Below are 17,466 nucleotides of genomic sequence, written 5' to 3'. Positions count from 1 at the left end.
TTTTTTTTTTTGGTCAGAGAGAGAGCGAGAGAGAGCGAGCACAGGCGGACAGAATGGCAGGCAGAGACAGAGGGAGAAGCAGGCTCCCCGCCAAGCAAGGAGCCCGATGTGGGACTCGATCCCAGGACGCTGGGATCATGACCTGAGCCGAAGGCAGCTGCCCAACCAACTGAGCCACCCAGGCGTCCCCCTCATGATTTTCTTAATAACATTTTCGTTTCTCTACCTTACTTTATTGTAAGAACACAGTATATAATACACAGAACATACAAATTATATGTCAATCAATTATTTATGTTATTGGTAAGGCTTCTGGTCAACAGTAGCCTACTAAGAGGTAAGTTTTTAGGGACTCAAAAGTTATACCCAGAATTTTGACTGTGCTGTGGGTTGGCAACCCTAACCTCCCACATTGTTCAAGGGTCAACCGTGATTATTATGCCGTTATTCTTTCTTTGGCTCTTTTCAGTTGATTGCATGAAACTATACCGTTATTAAAACTAAATAAAAAGTAACAATAATTGCTTGGTACCTTCCATGGCTCAGTTGGTGTAGACCAGACTGCTGGACCTGCTCACTGATGGGTGAAAGGTAAGGTCTTTCGGAAGAAAGGAGTGCTGATAGGTGCTCTTGGCTGCTCACTGTGGTGTTGTCATGGGCATCTCCCAGAGGCAGACAAGTTCTGGGGCATGAAGTAGGGCCTCAGTTACAGTCCTGGATAGTCCAAAAGTTCAAGGCCCAGGACTTGACCTGTACAATTCCAGACTCAGCAGCACTTACTTAATCCTTTCATTCATGAAATACTTACTAAGCACCTACTCTGTGTCAGGTGCTGTTCAAGGCACGTGGCATATGAAAGTAAACAAATCAGACATAGTCCCTAGCCTTATGGAGTTTCTCACCCACCACAGTGAGCTCCGTGTCTTCTATGGAGAAGGCATAACTCCCTCCCTTTGCTAGTTTACCTAACATTCTCTCTTCCAATTTGTATTTCTTGTTAAACAATATTCCAACACTGAAGGAATTTTAAAAATTTAATCTAAAATAGCTAAATCTTGGGGCTCCTGAGTGGCTCAGTCAGTTAAGCGTCTGCCTTCACCTCAGGTCATGATCCTGGGGTCCTGGGATGGAGCCCTGAATCAGGCTCCCTGCTCAGTGGAGAGCCTGCTTCTCCCTCTGCCTGTTGCTCCCTCTGCTTGTACTCTCACTCTCGCTCTATCTCAAATAAATAAATAAAATCTTTAAACATAAAATAAAATAGCTAGATCTTCTCATGGTTGTTTTAATTTTTTCATGTATTCTTCTGATGTATGTTCATGTATTAAAATCAGAAACAACATAAATGCACATGAGTATGGAATCATGAAACCCATGCAACCATTAAATATGATGAAGTAGATTTGCATATTTGTACTTATTGTGTATAGTCAAAGTTTGCCTAAGTCAAGGCTTCTCAAAGTTTTGCATGCATCAGAATGAACTGGGGGGCTCTGCATAATAATAAAATGGGAGAAAATCTGAATTCTGAGGGAAATTAAGGGAGAGAAAAAAGAGGTGGGTTAAAAATAAAAGTGAGAGAAATGGCCGAAGGGACTTTGGAACTGGCTACAATTTACAATTTTAAGTTATTTGGTGTCCTGTCCTGCATTAGAACATTTTCAGTTGTCTCTAATTATTTGGATATTGGATATTGATAAGTAGCATTTTGGGGAGTAGAGAGATCAAATGTGTCCAGTATGGGGATGATGTGGTGCAGAAAAGATTCAGTAAGTACAACGGGTGAGGTGAGACCCAGGGCAAGGATTGAGAATTCAGCAGAAGCACGACATCAGAATCAGAAGTGACCAGGAGAAAGGGAAGCCTAAAATTTCTGAGGACAAGGAGAGATGAGGCTGGTACCCAAGAGCTATTTTTATTTAAATATTATAAAAGTGGGTGTGTCCATAATGCTACAGACATGGTGATAACCATCAGCTACCATCCAGCTTGAGACTGATCCTGAGCAAAGACAAGTAAGGCCATGTGTAATAACGCATGTATGTTGCAAATAATGGGGGCAGACTTACGACTGTGGCAGAGGGCTGAGACAGAACGTAATTATTCTTAGAATAGAGTCCCCTCAGAAGCTGTGATGAGTTTAAATTGTTGAAGAGTTTAAGTAGAAAATAATTCTTCCAATACTAGCAAGGATTTCTGAGTCAATCAATAAATGTCCGGTCCCATACCATAAGGAATGTTATCCTGAGTTTGCAATTTGTACCTTAATGCTGCTTGGCATCAATGGCTACGCCGAACACTAGTAATCTAAGGAGAAATACCCATGGTAACAGCACTCTTTATGCAAAAAGTTAGGATGGTCTCCAAAGTCAACAACCATTTAACATTCTGAAAAGTATTACCTCATGTTGTATGTTGTATGAAACCTACTTTTCCATTAGCAACACAAGGACTCAGCCTTTTGTGGAGGAAAGATGGAGTATAAGGAGTAGCCCTCCAACATCTCCTATAGGAACAGGTACTTTCACATGTGAGCCCATGGTACCCTGTGCTTAATTGAGTCACAGTACTTACTACATTGTATTTTAATGTCTGGTCATTTGTCTTTTCTTTTCCTCCAGTGGACTATGGGAAGCTTGAAGTCAGGAAATATATCTTTTGTTAGGCTCTAGCACATTATACACTCTCCTCAGAGGAACTGTTTTTGTAATAAGTGCATCAAGGATCGTATGTACTGCATCATTGCCAAAATCTCCAGATGCTGAGGGTGTCATTTGTCTCAGATACTTGATATGTTAAAATGACTTAGAACTTCCTGAGGTTTTCCCGAGAATCCATCCATGCCTCATTCAAGCATTTCTTTAATAGAGGACAGAATCTGAAATCCTGGAGACCCAGGGTCTCCCTCAAGCATGGGAAAATTCTAAAGATATCAGAAATGATGGGATGATGGAGGGTAAGTCTTTGGGGATCTGCAATCTCATCTTCAATAATAAGTCATTTGAAGTGAAAGAAGCCACACATGAAAGATCACATATTATATGATCCCATTTATATGAACTATACAGAATAGGATAACAGTTTAGTGGCAGTGGTTTCCAGGGCCTGGGGAGGAGGGGAATGGGGAATGACAGCTTAACAGAGTATGGTATCCTTTGGAGCTGTTGAAAATGGTTTGGAACTAGGTAGAGGTGATTGTTGTTGCACCATATTGTGAATATACTAAGTGCCCCTGAATTGTACACTTTAATATGGCTAATTTTATGTTATGTAAATTTTACCTCAATTTGAAAAATATAAGTCACTGGGAGCCTTGAGCTAGGTCAAGTCTTCTATCAAATTTCATTCTCTGAACTTGCAAATAACATGGTGTTAACTAACTGCCGAAACTTAATGAAGGTCTACTTAATAAACTTAATAAAACTCTAACCTTGCCCATTCACAGCGTAGGCGCAATTAATGAGCCTGGGCATAGGACTGACATACAGCATGGTGGTACATGCAACTGATTTGAAGAGATCTTGTTTAATAAGATAACCAAGTTCTTTCTATTTTTCTAATAGCAAAATACACTCACCTAGCTTTCAAATAAATGAGTGCAATAACAGGGTCTGACTGGTAAGCAACTCCTTTGAAGGACGAGATGCCAAACAGACTTGAACCGATTAAAAGAGGACAAAGCTAGAAAGAACTTTATAAGCTCTCAGTCTCTTGGGAAATACCTTGAGATTTCTGCTGACACCTTTTACAACCAGACTTTTCTAATGGCACGCATGCTCTGCCCCAGGTCTCTGTGTTCCTTCCCAGAAGACTCTATCTCTGTAAAGGATGAGTGATAGTATCTACACAAAGAAGGCCTTGGCAAGCTCAACTGTGTGAACGTTGCAATGTTAAAGAAGTCCAGGCTTATTTGATAATTCTGGCAAGACACCTCATGAGAAAATAGAGTGGGAAAAGTCTTTACTGATTCTTGAAATGCCATGGCTGAGAAAAATCTTCCATTTTTGCGTGCATGGCTATTTACTAATCCTGTTAAATACTCTGAAGTATCCAGAAGCATGTAATCTCAATGCAATACAGACCATGGGCCTTAGACTTCTGTGAGTAATCCAGATCATCTAATGTCACATAATGTGACCTTATGGCATGAGTTTTGGGCTTCCATCCAGCATGGTCCTTTGAATTGTATTAGCTCTTTCAAGGTGCCCTTTCCTCCTGCAGAATCCATGCTCCACACTGTTAAAACTGTTACTCACCACATCCTCCAAAAGTGGTTACTATGCCTGAAAATGATAGCTGATATTATGGAACACTCATCCGTATGCTCAGCTGCTCCTGTAGGCCAGAGTTCTGTCTAGGTTATGGACGACATTTAAAGGAGTTCATGATCTCTCTAGTTGGGGCCCTTTGAAATGTCAAATAGTCATTGCTCAAGAGACACTCTTGGAAGATTTGATTGTGAGCTCCATAAGCCAGGTGATTCCTTAATATCTCATTTAATACCAACCCTCCCCACCCCAGCAGCACTGAAACGGAGAGAAGGGCTCTGTAGGGTGAAGTTCAGTGACCTAGATAGGAGGTGAAATCCTTTTTTGAAATTCAAATGTCTAACTATTGGCCAGCAGTGGTGGTAATAAGTATGTCTTAGTCAACTTCACAGTCAATGTCACCTCTCAACTGCCTATTTGGCATCTCTACTTGGGTGTCTTAGGCAATCTCAAACTTATCTCAAACTTCATAAAACTGAACACTGGATTTACTGCCTTTTCCCCAAACTTTTCCCATCTCAGTAAATGGCTCTATCACTTACCCATTGCTCAAGCTAAAAACCTAAAGGTGATCTTGAATCTTCTCTTTCCCTCACAACCCACTTCCGAATCCATCAAGTCCTCTTCTCTCTACAAAATATATCCCAAACCTGAGAACCCCCATCCTCTCTTACTTTGGCTACCCTAATAGTCTTCTGACTTGCTTTCCTGCTTCTGCCTGTGTTCTCCTCTACTATTCAACCAGAGGGTAAAGTGATCTGTTTAAAACAAATCCTTGCAATGATTCATCATCACATTTATAATCCAATCAAAATTATTTATTACAGGGGTGCCTGGGTGGGTCAGATGGTTAAGTGTCTGCCTTCGGCTCAGGTCATGATCCCAGGGTCCTGGTCCTGGGATGGAGTCCTAGATCAAGCTCAGCAGGCTTCTCCCTCTCCTGCTCCTCCTGCTTGTGTGCTCTCTCTCTCTCTCTCTCTCTCTATGCCAAATAAGGAAATAAGATCTTTTAAAAAATTATTTGTTATAGCCTTACAGGCTCGTGTACCTCTGTAACCATACTGCTCTCCTCCTAAGTCTACTCTAATTTGATTGGCCTTCAAATTAGAACTAGTTGTTCTTTTAGCTCATTGAGCTCATTTCTATCTCAGGCCCCTTGCACTTGCTGTCCTTTCTCTCTGAAACATTCTTTCCCCAGTGTTTGCATGGTTCACTCCCCTCCTTTCAGTGCTTTGCTTAAACGTCACTTTTTCAGTGAGGTCTTCCTTGACCAACCTTTCTAACATAACCTGCCTATATATACTATCCCTTTACCAAACTTTAATTTTATTTAGAGCAGATATCACTGCTGACATATTTAACTATGTGTTGAATGAACAAATGGCCTAGCACTCTTACCAACAGTGCTAAAGAGTGACTTTTACCACCTGATATCTCTCTATATAGTAGCATTGCGTCTTTCCCCTCTGAATAAAGTAGATTTCCCTCAGAACAGACTTTCCTCTAGTGAGAAAACAAAGATTTTAATGCTTTGAAACTAAGTCCAAACTTAATCACACCAACATACAATTTCAAGAACACAAAGGCACGAAAACATCAAACTAGATCTTGGAAGGAGTAACACTTAATAGCACTAAGTAACCGACTCCCATAGCAAGCAAACATCCTTCCCCTGCAGCAGTGGAATTGCAAGATGTTACACAAGACGTACTTCAAAGGTGTCACGGGGTCCCGGGTGGAGTAGGCAGAAACAGAACCAAGTTACACCTTTGGAAGTGCTACGATGCTATCCACTGCCAAGCCTCAGGACCTGATCTCAGGGATCTCAGAAACACTGCATGCTTTGGACTTAAATGTCCCACTCACCTCATTTCCCAGGATAACACAGTCATGAGTCACACGCTCCAGAGCCAGGGCTAGCCGCCATTTCAGCACTCTATGCTTCTGAGCAGAGCATTTACAGGTTAAGAAAATGGGCAGAGGAAAAGAAAGTAAAGCATGGAGAGGTGGAGAAGAGGAAGGGATGGCAGAATGGGGGAGGAAGAGCTGGAGAGAAAGCTAGGGAGACCTGGTGAGGTGGGGTGATGGGGGCAGGGCAGGTGTGTGCCCCTCCCCTCCATCCTCACTGGCTCTGCCCTCGGGCTTTGGTGATGGGCAGGCTGAGAAAAAGGAAGCGTTCCTACCATGCCCATTTTGCGTCCTGCAGCCTCTTTCTGTCCCTGCTTTAGTTACTGCTCTGATTTCTCCTCTCCTTTCTCTTTTCCTGGATGCGCGTTTTCTGTCCCCCTCCTTTCCTCCTCCAAACACACTGGTTTCCCATCCTTTGGAACAGATACATTTACCGTCTGCGTAGGAGACCATAGATTTTCTTGTGCCCTTGGCAAAATATATTACCAGACATATGGACATCTGAGTCTCTGGAGCAGTGAAGCTGCCGTTCTTCTTTGATCCCAGCGGATTGGGTCATCCCAAACCACTTCCTGGCGCTTGCTGCATGAACCTGCCAGAAGGACCTTTCCCCTGAAGCTTTAGTTCCTCTCTCTGTCCCAGTATGATTGCTCACTAAGTGTGAGATTATTTTCTACCCCAGGGCATTTTCAGGCTGGACTGAGAACTCAACAGTGTGACTCCAGTCATGGTCAAAGTCCGAGCACACGCGATAAGATGCAGCATTTAAGAGCCCTTGCCCAGCTGGGCACCGAACAGGCCTGAGTGCCAAAGCAAAGCTGTTAACGTCCCTGCATGCCCTCTATCAGCAGGACAATGTGGTCTCCTTACAGACAGGCTCCTCTGTTCGCTGCGTTCAATTTCCAGGCCTGCCACATTCTAACTCTACTGGCTTTTATGGAAGCTAACTGAGATATGCAAATCTCAGTTTCCCCTTCTGGGAAAAAAAAATGGACACTGATTCCTACCTCATGTACTGTTGTAAAGATTACACGAGATACTTTCTGGAAAGGAATCATCACTGTCTCCGGCACAATGGATGTAGGCATCTTGTTACTATTACTACTTCATAAGGGGTCATTGTGGATAACCTTAACAGATCATTATTTTTGACTGCCAGGGGCTATGGCTTCTACTATTTCTCCTTTAGAGACCTTGACCAGTTCAGAGCCTATGAAATGTAACCTGTTCGGGCTCAGCATGGCTGGGAATCCAGAGACCCCAAGGTCGGCTGGCCGGTGAATGGCCGGCCTGTTACAAGTCCACATAAAGAAACGGAGTGGGTCAGCCGGAATGACAAGCTGAGGATTGCTACAGTTGTCTTCCTTAAGAATTCTGCCCACTTGGATTGTGAAAGGACTGGGGAAGAGGCTAGGGTTTTATAACCAAGTAAGACAATAAAAACACTTCCTGTAGTTTCTTGTTGACGTTGGTGTTGATGGGTCTGGGGATGAAATCACTACATGGATGTACTGATACCTTTTAGAATTTTTATACCTTTTTAAAAAATATTATTACCTTTTTTTTTTTTCTATCACTAATACTACCTTCTATCCACAGGCTGAGATAATGCAAGAACTCTATAGTTTGGCAAGGAAGTATGGATTTGATATGATCGCCAAATAAAGATTCCAGCTATTGTTTAAAGGGTTTTAAATGATATTTGAGGTCTTGTGGAGAAACCCTGTTGTGTTCCAGGGTCAGTGATGGGTCTCTGGGCCTCCTGGGTGCCTCAGGCTGAGTAAGGCCCCAGAATGGGGGTAGAGGGTAGGCAGTGATTTCTTCCTACTTTATTTCTAGAGAGTGGGCTGACACTTAAATGTGCAATAGGCCTGAGAGTCTCCAGGTTACATAAATAAAAACTGTCATGTAGGTGTTTATGCATATAGATAGGCAGCAACTAGAAAAAAAATCCTTCATTTGTTAGAAAGATGAGTTGGTGGGTGATTTTCTTTCTTTTCTATTCTGCTCTTATTGCTATGATGTAATGTATGTAAAAATATTTTAAAGTCAAGAAAAGGAAAAAAATCAAATTCTCTCATCTACAACGTATGCTTTTTTTTTATGGTATTCTCTGGCGCAGGAATTTTTTTCAGAGGCTTGCTATCTGCCAGCTTTCGTTATTTAACTCCAGCTTCTTATTTTCCCTTCTGAGACTCATGAGACATGTCTCACTCAGTCATGCTGGTTGGAAGCCTTAAAGAGAACTGGTAGCATATCCAAGATGGGGAAGAGTTATACGCTCACTGGTTGAGCTTCATAAATTCTTGGCTTCAAAAAATCAGGCCCTGCTGATGAAGTAAGCTTTTGCTGGTTCAGAAAGGACATTCCAGAAAGAACCTAGGTTTGGGGAGCTAAGGATATGAGTCACTGACCTGAAAAATCTAGATAGCTTGTTAACAAAAGTTTTTAAAAGCAGGGTGAAAAAAACCATTGAATTGAAGGAGATTTTTCAGTTTGTTATATAGTGCATCCAAGTGAAGGGAAAGTGTCAGAGATTCATTGTTTTCACTATCGTAAGATAGTGTCCTCCAATAAAGATTGAGATTGGGAATAGTTAATGAAAATAATCCGAAGGACACCATAATAAATCTGGGAAGTTATTTCCTGCTTTTACTGGCTAAGGCTGAAGACCTGACTGCCATAAAAACGCATGTCATGTCTAACTTTTTACCTGACTCTCAGAGTTGATTTGTGCAATAAAATCATTTCTCCTCAAGTCACTCTTAACTAAACTAGATTATCCACAAGGCAGTTCATAGTTGTGGATCTTTGGCGTGATGGGTCTCCTCATCTGCGAGTTAATTTTGGGTGTTATCATCTGTTTTTATTTTACTCACGTGCAACCTGTATTCTTGCTGGGGCTAGGGGATTTGCTATTTAAATCTACCATTTAATTACCTCTCCTCTTCTGATAAATGTCTGAGTCAGTAACAAGGGAAGCTCATTGGTCCGTTCAACAAACACTGTTGAGTAACACAGTTCTCAAGGAGTGTACACTCCAAGAAAGGAAATAATTATATAAATAATTATACGTAGTACACAAATAATTTAAGGCAGGATGTGGCACAATAAGCCGGAGGAATTTTGAGGAGGATCCTTTTCATCCAGGAAAGGGAGGAAATGAGTTTCAAGAGGAGAAGGGCATGCTAAATAGGGAGAACCATGTGAGCAAAGTCAGAGAGCACAGAAGGTATTTGGAGGAGGCAGTGAGCTATCACTGAAGTTTTTAGACTGAGTAAGGCACCTGCTTAGCACGTCCATTTGGAATAGCAACAATAATTATTTATCATGGGTTTGCTATGAGCTAGGCGGTGTTCCAAGCACTGGGACTACCCAGCAGTGGACAAAACAATCAAAGAAAATCCCTGCCCTCACAGAGCTTACATTCTAGTGGAAAATGATGGTCAATAAACAATCAAAACAAATAAAATATGCAATGCTTCAGATAGTGATAAATACTATGGGGGAAAAGGGGGAAGGAAGAAGGGATTGCATGCATGCATGATGTGTTAAAGTGGGTGGTAAGGGAAGGCTTCACTCAAAAGTTAACACTCCAGCAAAAGCCTGAAGAGAGGGCTTGAGCAGTATGGGGTAACTAGGAGTAGAGTCCCAGGCCTGGGACTCAGCAGCAAGGACAAAGTGACAGCAGCAAGGACAACGGTTCCCAGATGGGAATGTGTTTGTTATGTTATGGGAACAAAAAGGAGGCTAGAGCCAAAGGAGTAAGGGTGAAGAATAGGAAATGAAGCCAGAGGTGGGGTCCTGATCATGAGGCCTCATTCGCTACTCTAAGGATTTTGGCTTTACTCTGAGATGGAAAGCTCCACAGGAAAGTTTGAACAGAGAAGGGGTACAATCTGACTTAAATTTTTATGGCGACTCTGGCTGGGATTATTTGCTCCAGAGACCCTGATTTCGTCAGTCTATGAAGAGGCCTGAGCATTTCAGTTTTAAACGTGCTCTAGAGAAATGCCTGGGTGGCTCTGTCACTGGAACATCTGACTCTTGATCTCAGGTCTTGGTCTCAGGGCTGTGAGTTCAAGCCCCATGCCAGGTTTGGAATCTACTTAAACAAAATAAAATAAAGTAAAATAAAATGCAGGTGCTCTAGAATGAGAACCACTCCTTTAGAGTCTGCAATGTGTTCATACATGCATTACCTTAACTTGAATCTCTCAACAGTCCTGTGCAATGTGTAGATGAGGAAACTGAGTCTCAGAGAGGCTTTAAGTGACTTTCAAGGACACACAGCTTCTCAGGTGTAGAGTTAAGATTTAATCCAAGTTGTTGATTCTTAATCTAGCACTCATCTTTCTGTCATACCATTAATATTATCAACGGGACCTTTTTTCCCTATCAGTTGGCCACTAATATGTAAGAATTTGGTTGGGTTTACCTCTTACGCTGAAAACATGTAGGTGTTAACTGTAGTAATTTTTAGTTAATGCTACCTTTGTGCAGCTTTGATCCTATGGCCTATCTCCTTAACTACCTTCCTGCCATTAGAGCATGTTACTCTTCTGCAAAAAAGTGAGCTATCTACTCAACTTCCCCTGTGTTCTGGCCTTGCTATTTGGCCAAAATCTGCTTTTCAGCTTCACCATCATTGCCATTGCTGTAGTCACTATGAAACATGGTATGGTGGTTGCTCAAAAAATTAAAAATAGGACTACCACATGATCCAGCAATCCCACTTCTGGATATTCATCAAAAAGAAATGAAATCATTATCTTGAAAAAGATAGCTACACCCCCATGTTCATCGCAGCATTATTTACAATAGCCAAGACATGGAAACAACCTAAGTGTCCACTGACAGATGAATGGATTCATAGGATGTGAGATATCTAGATCTAGATACTTAATTCAATATTATTCAGTCATTAAAAAAAAGGAACTTCTGCTATTTGCAGTAACACTGATGGACTTTTAAGGCATTATGCCAAATGAAGTAAGTCAAACAGAGAAAGACAAATACCATATGATTTCAATTATATGTGGAATCTAATAAAAACCCAAACTTCTAGATACAAAGATCAGATTGGTGGTTGCCAAAGGTAGAGGGAGGGGGATGGGCAAAATGGGTAAAGGGGGCAAAAGGTACTAACTTTCCGTTATATGATAAGTCCTGCAGAATGTCAGATATAGCCCGATGACTATAGTTAATAATACTGTATCATATATTTGAAAATTGTTTCTCATCATAAGAAAAAATTCTGTAACTGTATGGTGAAAAATCTTAACTTATTGTGGTAATCATTTCACAATATATTTTACATGTATTACAATATATCAAATCATTATGTTGTGCAACTTAAACTATTACAATGTTTTATGTCAATTATATTTTAATTTTATTTATTTATTTATTTATTTTTAAACTTTTTTTTTTTTTTTTTTTTTGACAGATCACAAGTAGGCAGAGAGGCAGGCAGAGAGAGACAGGAGGAGGCAGGCTCCCGGCTGAGCAGAGAGCCCGATGCAGGACTCGGTCCCAGGACCCTGAGATCATGACCTGAGCCTAAGGCAGAGGCTTTAACCACTGAGCCACCCAGGCGCCCAATTATATCTTAATTTTAAAAATAATTGTTAAATCCCTATTTCAGTTTCTGGCAACCCCAAACTTGATATGGCCATCCATCAAGTGATCTCAACGGTAAGTATCATATCTAATCAACATAATGTATAAGTTATAAGAACATGGTATGCCAGTCAGAGTTATTGTTACTATATGAATATACACTTTCAGATATAGGTAAGCATTTTGGATGCAATCCTTATGTTGAAATTCTATTAATAGTTTAAATACAGAGTTTAAATTGCAGTATAATAATGGTGGTTGTGAAAGTTAATTTTATATAAAAAGATCATTGAAAGCTTTCAAGGAATTAAGTAGGGAGGTAATTGAAAGTTAATACAATATTTAGAAAGGTTGGCTAGATAAGTTTAGGAAGAAAATTGTCCTTTTGAGCCAAAAATATACGTTCAACTTAAAAATGAAAGGCAGGCAGAAATAAACTATAAGAAATTAAAAATCTAAATGAGAGTAAAATCTTAGGTCTACATCTGAAAATATTCACAAAGCATTTTCTTCAATCAGAGCACAAGTCTCATTTTCTAGAGGGCTTCCATGACATTGAATTATCTCTATTGGTCGATTCTAGTCCAGGAGTTAAAGCAGATAAAACTCTACCTTAGTTCCTATTAGAAAGGAAAAAAAAAAAAACTTAATAACAGGTGGCAACGTCACTATTAGGAGTACTCTATACCAAGATAGCTAGCCAAAAAATATCTTGTTCCTTATCCGAATTTAACTGAAAGTGAGTTCTTACTTAAAATCGGTGTGCAATGCTGTGACTGCAGGAACATGTAGGAACTGTAACACTGAAAAGTTGTGGCTGTATTTGTTCAAACTTCTAAAGTTTGACCATAACACTTTAAGTAATAAAATTTTAATAGTTCAATTTTTCTTAAAGATTTCATTTCTTTCTTTTTTTTTTTTAATTTTATTTATTTGACAGAGAGAGAAATCACAAGTAGGCAGAGAAAGAGGGGGAAGCAGGCTTCCTGCTGAGCAGAGAGCCTGATGTGGGGCTTGATCCCAGGACCCTGAGATCATGACCAGGGCTGAAGGCAGAGGCTTTAACCCACTGAGTCACCCAGGCGCCCCAAGATTTCATTTATTTCTAAGAGACAGAGAGAAGGAGCACACAAGCAGGGAGAGAAGCAGGCAGAGAGAGAAGCAGGTTCTCTGCTAAGCAAGGAGCCCGATCGGGGGACTCTATCCCCGGATTCTGGGATCATGACCTGAGCTGAGGGCAGACGCTTAACTGACTGAGCCACCCAGGTGTCCCTCAATTCTTAAATAACCATTCAGATTTGTCTTTATATCCCAGAAAGAAAGTATTAATTTTAATATTTGACTCTTTAGCATTGACCCAAAATGTGAATTGGGTGCACCCCTTTAAAATCCTCCAGATTGCTTTCGAAATTAAAATTACCTCAGCCTATAAATTCCTACATGGTCTGGCTTGGCTCTAGTCTTCTGTTCAGTCCATTGTTCATACCACTCTTCCCCTCCCACCATTCTCTACTCACAACTGTCTCCTCGGTTTTGTTACTCTGATGACAAGGTTTTCCCCTCCAGGGCCCTTTGTTTTCCTTAGTATTTCCTTTTCATATTCGTCAAATCTCAGGTCAGATATCTCCATCTCAGAGGTCAACCTATGAAAGTAGTCTGCAATAACTACACTAACATGTTTTATTTCCTTCACAGCTTTCATCTCTACATGAAATTATCTTTTTTATATGCTCATTGTCTATCACTCAGACAAAACTGTAAATTCCACGAGAGAGTGATTTTGTTCATTGCTGCATTCTCACTACCTAGACCAGTGCTTTGCATAAAATATGTGCTCAAAAAATATTTGTTAAATCAATGAACATGTAACATGACACCCAGTAAGGATGCTGTCTGTTTTGAAAGTGCCCAAAAGACAATAGGTTAGGAGCCAAGTACCTCCATATCCTTAAGCCAGGTGTTAGTCCACCATGCAAAATATGCTAAGAAATTGAGGTTTAGCATTATTCATCCCTCACGCCCAGCCCAGAGAGCATGGAGGTGGGGTGGGGGACTGATGACTCAGGAAAAGTGTCGCTTTGGAGACATTTGATACTTACCCACTCCACCCACGGGGGAAAAAAGAGATGCTTCCCCTAATCTCAAACTATGTAAGAGGAGCTTTCAGGGAAACACTTGGAGAACTTGATACATGTCGCCTGGAGTCGGGAGGAGTACAAGGACCTGGGATCTGATACTTTCCTAAGAAAACCAAAGGCAGACTAGAGGAAGACAGAGCACTGGAAACAAGCCACACTTTCACCAACTGTGGAAACACGAATTTTCCCAGGAGAAAGGGTACTGATGTAAGCAATTTACTTTGTTATACACCAAAAATAAGATGAATTAATGGACTTATGGAGGGACGGATGGGTAGAGAGATAAGTGATAAGAGTGTAGCAAAAATGTTCCCAGGGATGGTGGGAGAGAATTTTACTTGAAGACAGTTTAAAACAGGATCTAGCTAAATGAGTACTTTGCTGAATCCCCCAGGGATCAAGCAGCAGGCTAAACCCAAAAAAATCCCAAGAGCTAAGGCTAGGGCTGTAACTGGTTGCCTAGAAGTGACTTTGTGCATGTCATATAACTGAGACATCTAAGAAGCTCTACTACCCACCCCTGCACAATATAAACCTGAAAGAATTGGAAAGCTTAATCAGTGAGTAGTTAAGGTGGAGGAAGTGGAGATGTAAATGGCAGAAAACTAAATAAAAGTGGCCCATACCACATAACTCACTGCAGTCCAGAAGCAGGACTGGGCTTGGGAAAAGGCAAAGCTTTAACTTGGAATGAAGTTTGTGTGGACTTCATGAAAAAGTATCCAGGGCAGAATGAAGAGCAGCCCTCAGAGAATTTGAAGAGTTAGTGGAGCAAAAATGAAAGAATTTTGTGGTCATACCCTACTGAATCCTGCTGATTCAAAGTAATGTATATGCCTAACAAAACCCAACCCTGAATGAAAAAATCCTGATTTAATATCATAGCACGTATTCATTTATTCAACAAATATCTATTGAGCACCTGCCATGTGGTACAGGTAGTAAGGATGCAGCAGTGAATAACGCAAATATTTGATTTTTAAAGTTTTATTTTTAAAAAAATTTTTTGAAGATTTTATTTATTTATTTGACAGAGAGATCACAAGTAGGGAGAGAGGCAGAGAGAGAGGGGGAAGCAGGATCCCTGCTGAGCAGAGAACCCAATGCAGGGCTCGATCCCAGGATCCAGAGATCATGACCTGAGCCGAAGGCAGAGGCTTAACCCACTGAGCCACCCAGGCACCCCATGGTTTTTAAAGTTTTAAAAGCTACTGGAGTTCATGGTAACATTCCATATCTTGATAGAGATTTGGGTTATGTAAGAACAGGAATTTCTTAAAACTGGAGTTCAATATTCATAGTTTTTTCTTTTGATACAAAATTTATAGGTGATGACATGCTGAGCTCTTAAATTATGTTTGTTGAGTTTTGACAAGTGCATGACCATCACAACTCTGCCTCCCTCCATGTCAGCAGATAATCTTGGCCCCCTACTTCCCCAAGAAAATAGAAGCCATAGACAGGAATTCCTTCACCTTATAAATGTATCTGCAGTCATGTCTACCCTTTATTCCTTTCCTTCCATTATTATGGACAACATGGACCTCCTCCCATCTAAGGCTAATTTCTTTTGGTTTTGCTTTGTCAGAGGCCTTGCTCTATTGGATTATCCCTCTCATCCTCAACTCTCATTTCAAGGAATGAGCTTGTTTAAGTACTAATGCCGGATTCTTTTATCCCAGAGTTCTCACATTAGCCATTTTCTTGGAACCACTTGCTTTACTTCTTTTCTTTAACTCCTACTCACCCTTCAGGTCTTTGCTTAGATGCCATTTACTTACGTATGACTTTCCTGACCTTCAATCCCACACCATGGTAGAACCTACTGAACTTCTTTTTTCATGACACGGAACTTACCTGTAGTTACTTGTTCTATGTATGTCCTGCCCAGAAGACAAACGTGGTTTCTGTTCTTGCAGTGTCTTGTTAATTGCTATACCTGCAGTATTTAGCATAGCGCCTGGCACATTATATATCTGTTGCTTCATGTATTGATTAATTAAAATTCAATCATATCATCCATACAAAGTAGTATTTTTAAATATCTTTTTTTCTTCATATAATTTAATTTTTTATTCTAATTTTTATGTACTCTTCTAGGATTGCGTTAAACAAGAATGGTATTGTGACATTATTGTTCATATAATTTCTTACAATTCTATTTTTTAAAATTTAAATGAATATCTTCTACAAAGAAGATTCTCAACGAGAATGATTTCATAGTCATAAAAATCCTGTAATAGGGAAAGATCCTTAGAGAGGCTCTATTTCAATTTTCTCAGATTACTCCTTAGAAGCAGGAAGGAAAACGAGTACTGTGGTATTTTTATGACTAAATTGGTACTGCATTATTATCATCTTTTTACTTGGATCTGGGTGTCTTATGGCTAGAGACCACCAGTGGGGAGACAGTCTGAAAATTCAGAATTCTTTTTATCTTACAATTATGAAGAAGGATGATCATCTGTTAGTTTACATAACGACTTCCTATAAATAGCTTAGCTTCTCTATGCAAACCTAAATTTATTCTGCATTCATTGATAGAGAGTAGGGGCTACATTACATGAATTCTTCATGTATGTAACATTCAGACATACGTGTACAATTTAAGCACATATATACACATGCACATGCATATGCACATTAAAACATAAAATTTGAGAATAAAAATATTTTATTTAGTTAGAGTTAAATAAATGAAAGATCTCTGTGTACAAATATAAATGTTTCTCCTTATAAACAATTTCTACTGCCAGCCTTGAGGTAAGTCTTATTGACCCAATACAGAGCTCCTTTTACCAGGTCAAAGTACAGTATCAACGTCAGTACAGTTAGAGGCTTCACAGACCAGCCTCTTCTTGGAATCGTATCCAAACAAAACCAGAATAACAACCTAGACTAAAAGAAAAGGCAATTTAAGTCTTTACTGATGTCTTCTGAAGCATGACAAAGCAAACTGCTTAAAATTCTCTTTCCCAGCTGTAAATCTCCTTTCCAGTCCCTCAAACAGGAGCCACCTCCTCTCCCTTTCCTTCACTTAAGTAGAATTTAGCTTATAAAGCTTTTTATTTTTCTTCCTCATCCTGGAGCTGACCAGCAAGGAAGAACTATTCCGGGAAGAGGTACCTGTTGGAAGGTTAGTCCGAGGAGATGCCCAGAGGGAATCAGCCATGCTTAGGAAGTGCCCAGTCTTTCCTCAAGGAGCTAATGAGCTGGAGATAAAAGGAACGATCAATAACCACAGGGAGAAAAGCAACATAGCAGAGTACCTACTTACTTGTTGGTTGGTGTGATACAGACTCAGTAAAATTAGGGATTCTGAGATAGGCGAGATCAGCCTGGAGGTGAGGGTGGAAGTGAGCGTGGGCCTGGACAAACGAATTACCTAATCAATAAGCATTTGTGGAACCTCCTCACTTAGTTTTTCTCCAGTGACCCTTCTGTGGTATTTTCCTTTATGATCATGACTTCTTTTAGCTGGATAACATAAGGAAGCATCGCTATGTACAGTGGGCAGCTAAAAGCTCTTCCTA

The sequence above is a fragment of the Lutra lutra genome, chromosome 7, assembly GCF_902655055.1.
Source record: "Lutra lutra chromosome 7, mLutLut1.2, whole genome shotgun sequence".
Classification (NCBI taxonomy): Eukaryota; Metazoa; Chordata; class Mammalia; order Carnivora; family Mustelidae; genus Lutra; species Lutra lutra.
This window is presented reverse-complemented; position numbering follows the sequence as displayed.